This window comes from Sciurus vulgaris, assembly GCF_902686455.1.
Source record: "Sciurus vulgaris genome assembly, chromosome: 4".
In the NCBI taxonomy this organism is placed as follows: Eukaryota; Metazoa; Chordata; class Mammalia; order Rodentia; family Sciuridae; genus Sciurus; species Sciurus vulgaris.
In genome coordinates this window covers 166,897,760-166,911,112 of record NC_136464.1, presented here as the reverse complement: position 1 = coordinate 166,911,112, position 13,353 = coordinate 166,897,760, and positions in this window count along the sequence as shown.

The following is a 13,353-nucleotide window of genomic DNA, read 5'->3' as shown; positions in this document are numbered from 1 at the left end:
ATGCTACACAAGTGCTCTATTACCAACTTACATCCCTAGCCCTGCTTTCTACTTTATGCCAGTAAAATCCTCTAGTTATTTATTTCCAGTGCTAATGTAATCCTTGTTATTCTCCCTCGAAAAGATTAAACATTCTCTCTGCTGTAAATAAAATACTTGCTAATATTTAACAGGCTTTTCTAAATTATAAATACTTATTCTTTTAGATTTCCAATTTTAAAATAGCCCTGGGATGCTTATCACTGGAAGATTTACGTGTAAGAAAACAATCTATCTCTGGTTTGATTGTTCCTCTTTTCTCAATCTCCATTCCCTTGCTTAAACTTCAATGGTCTCATTTAAATAACTATGAGTTGCGTGTAAATCTCATCTCCTGATTCTCTCTGGAGACACCCACATCTGAAGTGAGTCTTTTACTAGATATTGTTCTAGGATTCTATCCAGTCATTCATTCTAGTATAGCAGAAAATGTCCTTGTCAATAGGTGATAACTTGGTTATAGTGTAGGGAATAGCAAAACTATATTCTTTTTTGGGGGTGTGGATGTGAACCAGGGATTGAACTCAGAACTCAGGGGTACTCAACCACTGAGCCACTGAGCCACATCCCCAGTTCTATTTTGCATTTTATTTAGAGGCAGGGTCTCACTGAGTTGCTTAGCACCTCTCTTTTGCTGAGGCTGGCTTTGAATTCACAATCTTCCTGCCTCAACCTCCCGAGGCTGAGGATTACAAGAGTGTGCCACCAGGCCAACAAAAACTATATTCTTATACACACTGAGGATTTTCAAATTCCGCATTACACTTAGAATCTAGAGTGTGGTATATATGCAATACTGTTTGAGTATATATATTATGCACATATACATAATTGTTTTCATGATTATAATACCAAATGTAATTCAAGATGTGTGAAAAATTCATCATTTGGAAATAGCAATTTTAATCAAATCAGCTTCATTATGTAATCTCTGAGATGTATTCTTTTTACATCTCTAGCTTCTATGAAATGATCATAACAATAGAGTAACACAAGGATTGAATTAGCAGTAGGTATGAAGTCATTGCTTCACAGAAAACATTACATGATGATCTTCCTCAGCACTATCATCATTATAAGTTTAAGATGGAACAATTTAGCAGATAGCAAACTCTCAATGTTCTGAAACATTAATTTTTATATGTAATGCACTTATTGTATATTAATAGAGTAATGGTTTATGTGTGTGTAGTTTCTCCAAAACTCTTCCTTGAAATCTTTAATTGGAATCTCTAATTATTCGTCTTTCATGATATTTTATTTTATAAGAACAATGCCATGTTCCAAACTATACAGATGAACAAATATTGGCTGGAAAAAGAATGAAACTTAGGCTGTCTGATATCAATGCCTATGTTATAGTGATTAGTTATGAAGTTGTTATAAGGAAGCTCAAGAACAAAAGTAAGAAAAACAGAAATATTTATGTACATAAAACTATGCTATGATGAAACTCACAATTCTGAAAAAATAATATGCACAAATGACATAAAATTTAAAAAGATACATGAAGATTTAGAAGTGAGTAAGAAAAATGAAAACAAAAATGGAAGACTTCATCTCATGTAAGGAAAATTCAATTCATTAAAAAACATTACATAAGTAGCATCATTGTTTCATAGTTTTATATATATATGTAATATACATGAGTACATGTAATTCCCAGTTCAAAGTAAGTATTAAAATAATATCACCACATTTTGATTAGTAACTAATAAATACCTCTACTATCTTGAGGTAAAATTTCATCTTAATATGAAATATTAGCAATCAATGGTCCCATTAAAAACATTAAACTTTTGAAAAGAACTTAATAGTTTTATACTGATGACTTTGAATTAAAATACATTGAGGAAAGTAATGACATTGAATATAGTAAGGCAATCTTGATTAGTTAAAAGATAATTGCAAAAAAGAGTTAAAAATATAGCATTGAAGCGTTAAAATAGTATTTGCTCATAAAAAAGTAAGAGACGTTTTAATATAAAATAATGAATTTGTTTTTCTTGCAATGCATCAGCATTTATAGTCTAAAACTACTTTCAAAGAATGCAATTACTTAAATTAATACTTTTGCAGGATCATTTAGACCCTGAGTACTATAAGTGAAAACATCTCCAAATAATAAATGTTAAATGTTTACTAAAAGTTTATTTCCACCTACTTAACTTAGAATATGAAAGTTATTTTTAACTTAATGTAAAGATTTAATCTCTGTTAAGTCATGTTAGTTGTCAGAGCTTTGAGTTATTCAATTATATAGAGAAAATCCTTAGTTAATAAAAGTTTAATACAATTTAAGCTTCCCAAGACTATTAAACCTCACACTCATAATGTATCAAAAGCACATGTCACTGTTAGATATTCAAAGGTAATCTGCAGGCATTTGATGATAATAATGAATGTAAATCTCTGTAGGCATAAAAGATAATACAAAATAAGGTAGAACATATTATAAGTCAGGATGTCCAAAGTTTATCTTCACAGAGCAGCTTCTGTGCAACTGAAATAATACCAAAAAATGAATTAAGCATACATAATGTCCAGGCACTTGCTTCTAATAATGGGTAGGAGCAAGCCTCACCAGATAAAATAGAAACTTGTTAAATGTGCACACTAGGCCAATTTAAGTAGTTGGCAGATTGTCTCTACTGTAATGTTATGGTGTGTTTGAAGATAACCTTGGTTGTTTAAGCTCAAATATATGTTGGCCATGACAAAATAGAAATTTGAAAAATTATGCTGAATGCTAGTAAGTAAAAATGAATTGTAATCTACTTAACCAAGGATGGTTTTTCTCTTTGATTAATGCTTCAATAAAAATATCTATTCATTTTATATTATTTTCCTTAACAGGAGATGTTGAGTAAATAAATTAAATATTGAGCTTCTTAAAATTCATAGTTGGAATGTAGAAAGATCTATCAGTATTTATCCATGTCTGTCAAGAGAAATGGAGTTCAATATAATGAATAAATAAATATTGACACTTATTCCGAAAAATTAACTTGTAAAGATTAATACTTAAGAATATAACTGAGATGGTAATGACCTGAATTATTCAATTTAATTTTCTGGAACTTTCATTATGCAGAAAGTTCTTGGTAAAATTCATTTGTTAATAAACGAGAGCCTCTTGACTAAATTTGAAACAATTGAGAAAAGTTTCAGTATTATTATTGCAGCTTGTGAATGAACCAAAGGTATTTGAGATAATTAATAATATGCAAGTAATTTGAAAATTCTCTCTCTTTTGTCTAGGAAAGGAAATGAGATAGAAGGAGAGGGTGAAGAGGAAAGGGAAGAAGCAATGGAAGGAAGGAGAAAAGGAAGGAAGGAGTGAGTTAGGGAGTTTAGGAGATTTTCAATATTGATATAGAGCTTTTTTAAAAAATAAAGACTTTGGTAAAAGCAAATTCTGTTTGGAATTTTAAATCAACGTTATACTATGAGACACTTTCTTCATCTGAAATAACTCGCAGACATTTGTGAGAATTAAAAAAAATCAAAATAAAAGAGGAGAAAAGTGCAAAAACAGAAATATATTAACAAGCACATGGACACCATGTAATACTCATAATAAATTCTTGATAACCAGAAGTTTGTGTTTCAGCAGTGAGAAATTAGCATAAAAACCTTCAACTGATAATAAAATGGAACAATAACGACAGTGTGCTGTAGTGAAAGTTCTGTGAATGTTGCTTTACCTGCCATAGGGCAGGAAGCAGGTACCTTGTGGATACACTGGAGAAAGGGATGATTCATGGCACATGCAGGATGTAGCAGGATGACGAAACATCTCATCCTTCTACTCAGAGTGGCAATTTAAAGCAGGCATGACTTATTTCTGGGATTTTTCACTAATATTTTCCAAGTGCAATTTACAACAGGTAACTGAAACTGCAGAAATTGAAACTGTGGATAAGGAAGAATTACTGTAGCATATACTTGGCACTGTTATTTCTACGACAACTCCACAGACAGGGTGGCTTAACACAAGATAATTTTTTAAAATTTTATACTATTTAAATAGTAGTTTTAGACATATTTAGATAGCTTTTAGCGTATTAGTGTTGTGTATGTAAAAGTCTGACTTTTCTAAACTTTTTCTAAATATTGTCATCAATAACTTTCTTTCACAGCACAATGCTTTGTGATATCAAAAATGTTTATAAAGTAGTGTTTTTTAAAAGACTGCTTCATCTATTTTTTCCAGAATATTCTTCCAAGACATGGATATCCCCGTATTCTATAAATTTGGATGCTGGCACTTTCTCATTTCTGAAATCATCGTTTCATCTTTTTCTCAATAGATCCACATATATCTCAAAGGTATGCACCTTGTGCTTAAGGCACAGGATGTCTCTGACAAATTGATATTCATGTCTTAATGATGATCCTGAGCAATATGTGATCAGCCTTTCATTACTTTAAAATGTCTTTCATCTCTTCTGTGGGATTTATCCAATTCTCCTGTCTTGAGTTTCTTTGCTCAGTATGTAATAGAGCATATTTTTGCACAAATCTTAATAATAAAATATATCAAAGTTTTATCTGCATGTGTGCATCTTCCATGGTTTCCATTAAAATCTTTCTCATGACTTTAAGATAAATTATTATATTGCAATTATTATTCTGAAAATGATTATTTGCTTTAGGAATGTGAAACTATTAATACTACTTTACTTGGCATCTTTCTGCATAAAATGACTTACTATTCAATCCAATTTATAGTGCCACCGATAAGCAGAAATACCATCTGCCATTATTAGTACTCAGGAAGGCGCCTTGCACATTAGTTACCAGTCCCAGAGAAGGACCCTAACACATCATCAATTTATGTTAAATTCCCAAAGCCTGGCAGGGTGTTTGTCCAAGACTGCTGCCTTTGCTCTATAGGGTTCTTGACTGACAGGGGTTCAAAGCAGACCCACTTGCCTAGTAGCCATATCTTTAGCATTTGCATTCTTGGGTCTTGTCCCATGGAATAGAACACTTGCAAAACAATACAGGCAAATAAATTTATTACTTTCAATTCATTGACAACCATCAGAAAGCCAGGATCCATGGCAAGTCAATATCCTTAGGTTCAAGAGGATAATGCAGGGTGGATGGGGTAGTTTTCACATATTCAACTTCACCCCAAAATATCATAAATTTAAGATGCCTCCTGCTTTTAGAGATGTTAAAATATTAGATGTCAAAGGAGATGTCAAAAAATGGACATCAGAAAGGTGAAGAGAAATTCTACTGTTTAGGATACTGAAAGTAGGAGCAGACCATTGTTCACAGGGTAATCAATCACTATATTCCTTCTTGTTGGTATATCTGATGAGAAGCAAGACTGAAAAGTATTTCTGAAAGAGAAGTCAGAATTGTTTAGACAGTCAAAGTGGAGATAAAAATTGCAATTTAGGATTGTCAAAGCAGTTTGGTCTTGAGATCAAAATTCTGGATGTAAGGGAATGCGGAGAAGAATGCTGGCCATTCAATATCTGTTTTCCCCTTCAGAAATTTACTTTATTAAGCTACAAATTACAAGAAGCTTAAAAAAGTTTACTAAGATAGTTAATATATTTAGGAATTTGCTATTAAAAACATGAAACTTATGCTTCAATTTCTAAGAACTACTCACATACATATCAATTGCTATAGTATGTGGTTGCATTTATAGTCATGCAACATCATTTTCCACATCCTTCAAAGTCTTTCTTAAGTGTAAGTTGTCTGAACACTACATTCAATATGAAAACACTCCTTTTCCTTTTTGTGCTTTGTTTTCTTAATGGAAATTAGCAATAAACAATATATATTTCACATATTTTATGTTTTATTACCTTCCATTCAGCACAGTAATTGTGCTGTGATGCATGGTGTCCTCCTCCCCCCCCCCCAAAATCCATATTCTTCTTGGAAGCTTAGAATGTGACCCTATGGAATATAATTACGGATTCAATTAGTTATGAAAAGGTCATATTGGAGTAACTTGAATTATTATTCCAATGTGATCATGGTTGATATTCATATAAGAGGAGAAGCCAAAACACTGGACTAACATCCTGTGAAGACCAAGGCAGAGATTGGGTTGACATTGTCATTAACCAAGGAATTTTAAGGATTATTGGCATCCAAGGAGAACTAAAAAGCATGAGAAATAATTTCCCTCTAAAACTTCAAGAAATAACATACCCTGCCTATATTGTGATTGCACATATCCGATTTTTAGATCTATAGGCATGTCACAGATAAAAGTGTAAAACCAGAAGTTAGGCACAGTAGTAGAGGCCAGTAATAGCAGTGACTTAGGAGGATGAGGCAGGAAGACCACAAATTCCAGATCAGCTTCAGTATTTTAGCCAGAACCTGTCTCAAAATAAAATATAAAAAGAATTGAGAAAAGAATGTAGCTCAATGGTAAAGCATTCTTAAGTTAAATCTCCAGTCCAAAAAAGAAAAAAAAACAAGACAAAAAAGGAAAGAAAAATGTAAAGCCAAGGAAGTCCTTAACAGCTATGTGATCAGATTAGAGCATATTACTGTTTTCCCCTTGTATCTTTTAATCATTAGAGGTTTTGCCAATATTCAGGTGACATGTATACCTGGGGTACAAATTTGGAAAGGTAGAGACAGTTTTTCTGAAGTAGTGCCATCAACACATTCAAAATCAGTATTTAAAACCTGTGGATTCTACAAAGTATTTAAATAAAAATCAACACATTCTAAAGTCTTCCAAAAATACTAGAAGAGGCGGGAATATGTTAGTCATTCTAGAAGACAGCATTACCCTTATATACAGAAGCAAATAAAAAAAAAAAAAGGAAAAGAAAAGAAAATTAAACATCATTACATATTTTAAACATGCAGAAAAAAATTTTAACAAAATACTAAGTGATAGAATTCTTCAGGGCATGAAGAGAATTATACACCCTAAGTAGTATTTATCCATGATTGCAACACTGGTTCAACATAAGAAAATGAATATAATTTAATATATCACATTAGTAGTTTGAAGAAAAATGCATAATCATCTTAATGTAGAAAAATCATTTGATAAAATGCAAAAGCACTTTATGATACAAATATTCAAAACATTAAGAATAGATGGAAATCTTTCAACATGATGAAAGGCACTCATGGAAGTCACATAGCTACAGTAATTCAATTATGAAAGCATCAAAGATTTTCACCTAACGTCAGGAACATGACAAGAATGTCCTCTCTTCTGCCCCTTACATTCATCATTGTGTTGGAAGTTCTAGCCAGAGCAATTAGATAAGAAAGAGAAATAAAAGGCATACAAATTGTAAAGGACGAACTTTAAAAAAATTCGTGCATACATGGCATGATCTTATACATGGAAAACTAAATAGAACATTTTAGAAAGTGACTAGAACTAATAAATGAATTTTTAAAAAGTTGTAGAATAAAAGAAACACACAAAAAAGTGAGTTGTGTTTCTATACATCAGTAGATAACAATCAAAAAGGGAAATTAAAGCAATCTTATTCATGATAACATCCAAAAGAATGAAATAGTTAGAAATAAATTTAGGCAAGATTATGAAAGTCATTACACATGAAACTATAAAATATTGGTAATGAAAATTAAAGACCAACATAAATAAAAGGTCATGCTGAGTTCATGGAGTTGAAGACTTATCCTTGTCAAAATGTCAGTACTACACAGATCTACTGATTCAGTGGAATCCTGATCAAAATCCCAGCAGCATTTTCTGCATTTTAATACTTTTTTTGCATAAACAAAACCTCATATTGGAAGGAGCCTGAAAAAACCACAGCAATTCTGAACAACTGTTGCATGTTCAAACTTACCCATTTAAAAACTTTCTGCCTAGGTACAGTGTTCAAATCAGTTTGATACTGGCATAAGAATAGACAAGTATAGGTCAACAGAATAGAATTGATAATTCAGAAATAAAACCCTCCCTCCATGACTAATTGTTTTTGAAAAGGGTATCAAATCCATTCTGGGGAAATAATACTCTCTTCAATACATGATCCTTGGATAACTGAATTTCCACCTGAAAAAACTGGATGTTGGACATGTATTATCTTCCATTTAAAAAATAAATCAACTTATCAACTCTAATATAAGGACCAAAACTATAAAAGTCTTAGAGAGAAACATTATGGCTGGGGATTTGCAAATGGTCATTATATATGACACCAAAAAACATGAGCAGCAGTGACAATAGCAACAAATAGATAAATTGGTCATCGCCAAAACCAAACACTTATGCATCACAAGGGACACTATCAAGAAGATGGTGTTCTTGATAATATTGTTTGTGTTCTTGATAATAGTCATTCTAATTGGAGTAAGATGAAATCTTAGACTTGTTTTAATTTGCATTTCTCCAATTACTAGAGATATTGAACACTTTTTCATATATTTATTAATCACCTGTATGTCTTCTTCTGTAAAGTGTCTGTCCAGTTCCTTGGCCCATTTATTGATTGAGTTCTTTGTGTTTTTGGTGTTGAGGGAAATGAGATGAAGGGGGTTATGAAAAATGGTGGAATGAGACAGACATCATTACCCTATGTACATGTGTGATTACAAAAATGGTATGAATCTAGGTCATGTACAACCATAGAAACGAAATGATGTACCCCATTTGTGTACAATGAATCAAAATGCAGTCTGTAAAAAATTTTTAAAAATAATTAAATAAAAAAAAGAAAATGGGAAGATGACCTACAGATGGGAAAAAGTGCTGTGAATTGTATACTTCAAGAGAATGTAATATCTAGAATGTATGAAATGACTGCAAATCAACAACATAATAAAACCCTAACTTGAAAAATCAACAAAAGACCAGAATAGACTTCTCTACAAAGAAAATATGCAAAGTTCTAACATGTATAGTAAAAAAAATAAATATCATTAATCATTAGGGAAACCAAAAGAAAAGTTTTTAAAAAGTCTAACCAAAACCACAATGAAATCCCTTCAAATTTACTATTATCAAACAAACAGAAAATAACAAGTGTTGTCAAGAATGCAGAGAAATTGGAACACTCTTACGTGATTGATGATAATAAAATCATGCAGTTAACAATGGGAAACATTTATGAGGCTCATCAAAAAATTAAGCTTAGAATTATCACAGATTCTAGAAATCTCTTTTATAGGCATAAACTGCAAATAATTAAAAACACATATGCAAACAGATACTTTTAGATAAATGTTCACAGCATTGTTTCCGATAGCCAAGAGCTGGAAATGACTCCTATGAAAAGAGGAATTGACAAACAAAATATGATATACAAATACAATGGAATATTTTCCAGTCATGAAAAGGAAAGAGTTTTTGATATATGTTACATCATCATAGACTTTGAGAAACTGAAAACTATGATATGTGAATAAGCCTAACAGTAAGGGACAAATGTTCAATGGCTTTACTTGGACGATTTGTAAAGATAGACTGTCAACTGGGGAGTGCCCTGGGTAGTGGGAGAAGGGAAAGGAGGAGGCATTTTTGCTAGTGAGTGCATAATTTCTGCTTGGGGTGAGGAAAAGGATTGGAAATAAATAATGGTGACGGCTGTACAATATTGTGACTGTAATCAATTCTATTGGATTGTAGAGTCAAAAGTGGTTAAGATAGCTAGTTTGTATGTTGTGAATTTCACTTTAATGGGAAAAAAAAGTTTTTAAAAAGTCTAACCTGATGGATATGTTAATTTGCACAACCATAATAATTCATTATATGTTTATCCTACACTATGTTTTATTCTTCAAATATACATAATAAAATTTATTCAACAATAGAAATAAACGTCACAAAAGAAGAGGGAGATGATGAATGTAAATGAAGTTTTAAAAGTGCTAATGGCTAATAATTTTCAAAATGAATAAAACACATTGACATAAAGTTCTAGGAACCTTAGTGAAATCCAAACAAGATACCTAATAATAATAAAGAAAATTCACCTGGAGTATTGTAATCAAACTTCTGAAAACCATTAAATCTAAAAACCAGTGAAAAGTCCTATTATGCCAAGATAACAGTAACTCTAATAATAGCTTTTTATCAATTATATATATAAAATCCAGAATATTAAAGAATGGCACCATTAAAGAGTCAATACACACTTTTAAAAAATGTATTGCTTAGTATACATACCAAGAAATAATATCTTTCCATAAAATGAGACCAAAATAATAGCACTTTCAAAGAAATTACAGGGTGACAACTGTCTATAATTAAAAATAAACTATAAGGAACACTAAGTTAAATTTCTCAGATTAAAATAAATTTCTCAGATTTCTAAACATTCACAGATGTTAACACAATGAGATATAGACAGGAAAGAAGGTCATTACAAAGAACTGATACACTGGAATATAAAAACAAGAGATGAAGAAAATTTTTACGATTTCTATATAACTTATTTTGATTATACCATAATTTATATTAAATACAAAAGTACTAAAGACACCAAAACCAGATCAGATAAAAAAATCAAAATAGACATATGATGTTCACATACAACACATCTTATCTATAAGGATATAGATATATTAAAGATAAAGGGTTAAATTATAATGCAAATATTGATCTAAAATATACATAAATAAAAAGTGGTAGATTTCTCAAGAATTTTTTGATTAAAATATGTTGTTTTAGTTTTAGTTTATTTTTAAATTAACAGTAACTATATATACATAGTACAGAATGATATATAAATACTTGTATACATAGTGAAATGATTAAATCAGAATAACTACCATATCCATCATGTCAAATACTTGTCTTTCTTTTCTTTTCTTTTTCTTTCTTTTTTGGTGGTGAGAGCGTTTCTGGTCCTCTCTTAGATATATCTATATATATAGATATAGATATATATAAAACATATATATATTATATAATGCATTATTAACTCTATTCACTTTGTTATTCAACAGGACACTAAATCATATCTGTCCTATGTGACTGTATGCCTATGTATCAACTTCTGTCTGCCCTTTTCCCAGGCTCTGCTTTTTATTTCTAGTAGAGTTTGACTTTTCCAGGTTCCTCACATAAATGAAATCATGAGGTATTTGTCTCTCAGTGTTTGACTTATTTCACTTTTGTCCTCTGCATTCATCCATGTTATTCCAAATAAGAAGTCCATTTATTTCTTTAATGCTGAATAATATTCCATTGTGTATTTACTAAATACATATTTTCTAAATCCATTCATCCATTGTTAGGAGTTATTTTTCTATTTTGGCTAGTGTGAATAATGCCTCTATGAACATGGGACTGCAGATATCTCTGCCACAAACTAATCTCATTTCCTTTGAATATATACCTAGAGGTGGTATTACTGGGTCAAATAGTACTATGTCTTGCTTTTAGAGGAACTTGCATAACATTTTCCAAAATAGCTATATTAATTTACATGCCAACACTGTGCAAGAGTTCCTTTTCTCCCCTGCCAACATTTGTTTCTTTTATTTGTTCTTGTTTTGTGTGTATGTGTGTGTGTGTGTGTGTGTGTGTGTGTGTGTGTGTGTGTAGCTGGGAATGAACCCAGGACCTTGTGCATGCTAGTACTGCTGAGCTACACCACCAACTCCGTCTTTCTTTTTTTTTTTTTTGTGCAGTCATTTCATCTGAGAAGGAACAATCTCAGAGTCTAAAAACTCAAGAACATCACTCTCTTTTTCTATACTTAAGCTATTTAATCATTTATTTGTTCATTCACTGATTCATTTATTTACTGCCTTATTACACTAGCGATGACTTTTGGTCAAGAGCAAATGGAGTATTTGTTAACCTTCTGTCATTTTTCCAAACTTTGAAGGAAATTAAACTATATGTAGAATTTTTTTAAAAAAATGCCTTTTATCAGGTAAAGGAATTTTCTGTTTAATCCCTATCTCATGAGAACAACTAGACTAAAAGACAAATATTTCCAGGCAGAAAAATATGTAAGTAAGCATACCTGGTTTTAAAAAAGATTCAGGTTCTGGTTTCATTTACCTCTTCACATCTCAATTTTCTACTCATGATTGTAGAAATATTCCAAGCATACAGTTTATATGGTTATTCCAAAAAAGGATGAAAAATGACCTCAATTCATGAATTCTCATACTTTCATCATAAGGAAAAATATTTTCACAAGTCTCGCCGTATCCCAAAACATGTATGTTTTTTATATTTTCTTCATCAGAACTTGGTTATATGACTACTATACTGCTATAGAATTTGGTGAAATATTTTTACTTTGAGATAGTCCTTGACAAGAAACCAGTGAGAACAATTGTTTGACAACAGTTTAATCCAGATAAACTATATTATGCTCATAAGTAAGACACAATGTTACACATACCAAAGGGGATTTATTAGACTGGCTTACATGACCCAAAGCTGGATAGTTCACAGTGGTATTCTGCAGCTAGAGAGCTAGAAGAACCAGCAGCTATGCTTTCCAAGAGGTGGAAGCCCTAGAACAAGAAGGATCAATAGTGCTGCTCCAGTCTGAGACCAGTGCTTCTGTAAACTACCTGGCAGAGTCCTTTTCGAAAGAGTGAAGAAGTGAAGAGTTCCATATCCTCAGATGATGGAAACAGCAACCAAGAACCAGTTCACTAAGAGCTGAACTTGCATCTGCATCTACTTCCTTGTTCTTCCAACTTTTATTCCATTCAAGTCAACATCCTATTGGGCGGTGCTGCCCACGCTTAGGGAAAATCTCCACTTCAGTTTCCTACCCCACATTCCAATCATTCCTAGACACATCCTCACTGACCCACCTAGAAGCCTCTTAATTATCAGCATCTCTAATCCAATCAAGTTGACATTTCAAATTAACCACTATAGTCTTCTCATACTAAATCCTCATAGAGTTCAGAAAGTCCTGGGTCCTACATAATCCTATAGGAGCTGAAGCTGGTGAAAGCCCTGATAGCTTGTTGCAAGGTCTCCATGACTATTTTGAAAAAACTAAGAATCAGAGATCTTGAGGATGAATAAATCCACTCTTTATTTCTATAGCATAGTACTGACAAGAAGACAGTTCTTCTTAGCATGGACCACTGGTTAGATTTATCACTGCCTATTTTAACTGCTGCAAGGATCCTGGAAATGAAGAGGGAATGGAAGGCTACCTGGAGAAAGGAATCAAAATGATTAAATCTGACCCCAAGTCACAGTTGTAGTGCTTTTGACTACTCAGAGTATTAGATTGCACTTTCCCTTTTTGTCATGGTTATGAATTATTTTCCCACATATGCATCCTCATTCAGCTAGAATTAAATATCTTATGCCTCCTCTTGGAGTAAAAATCAGGTCAT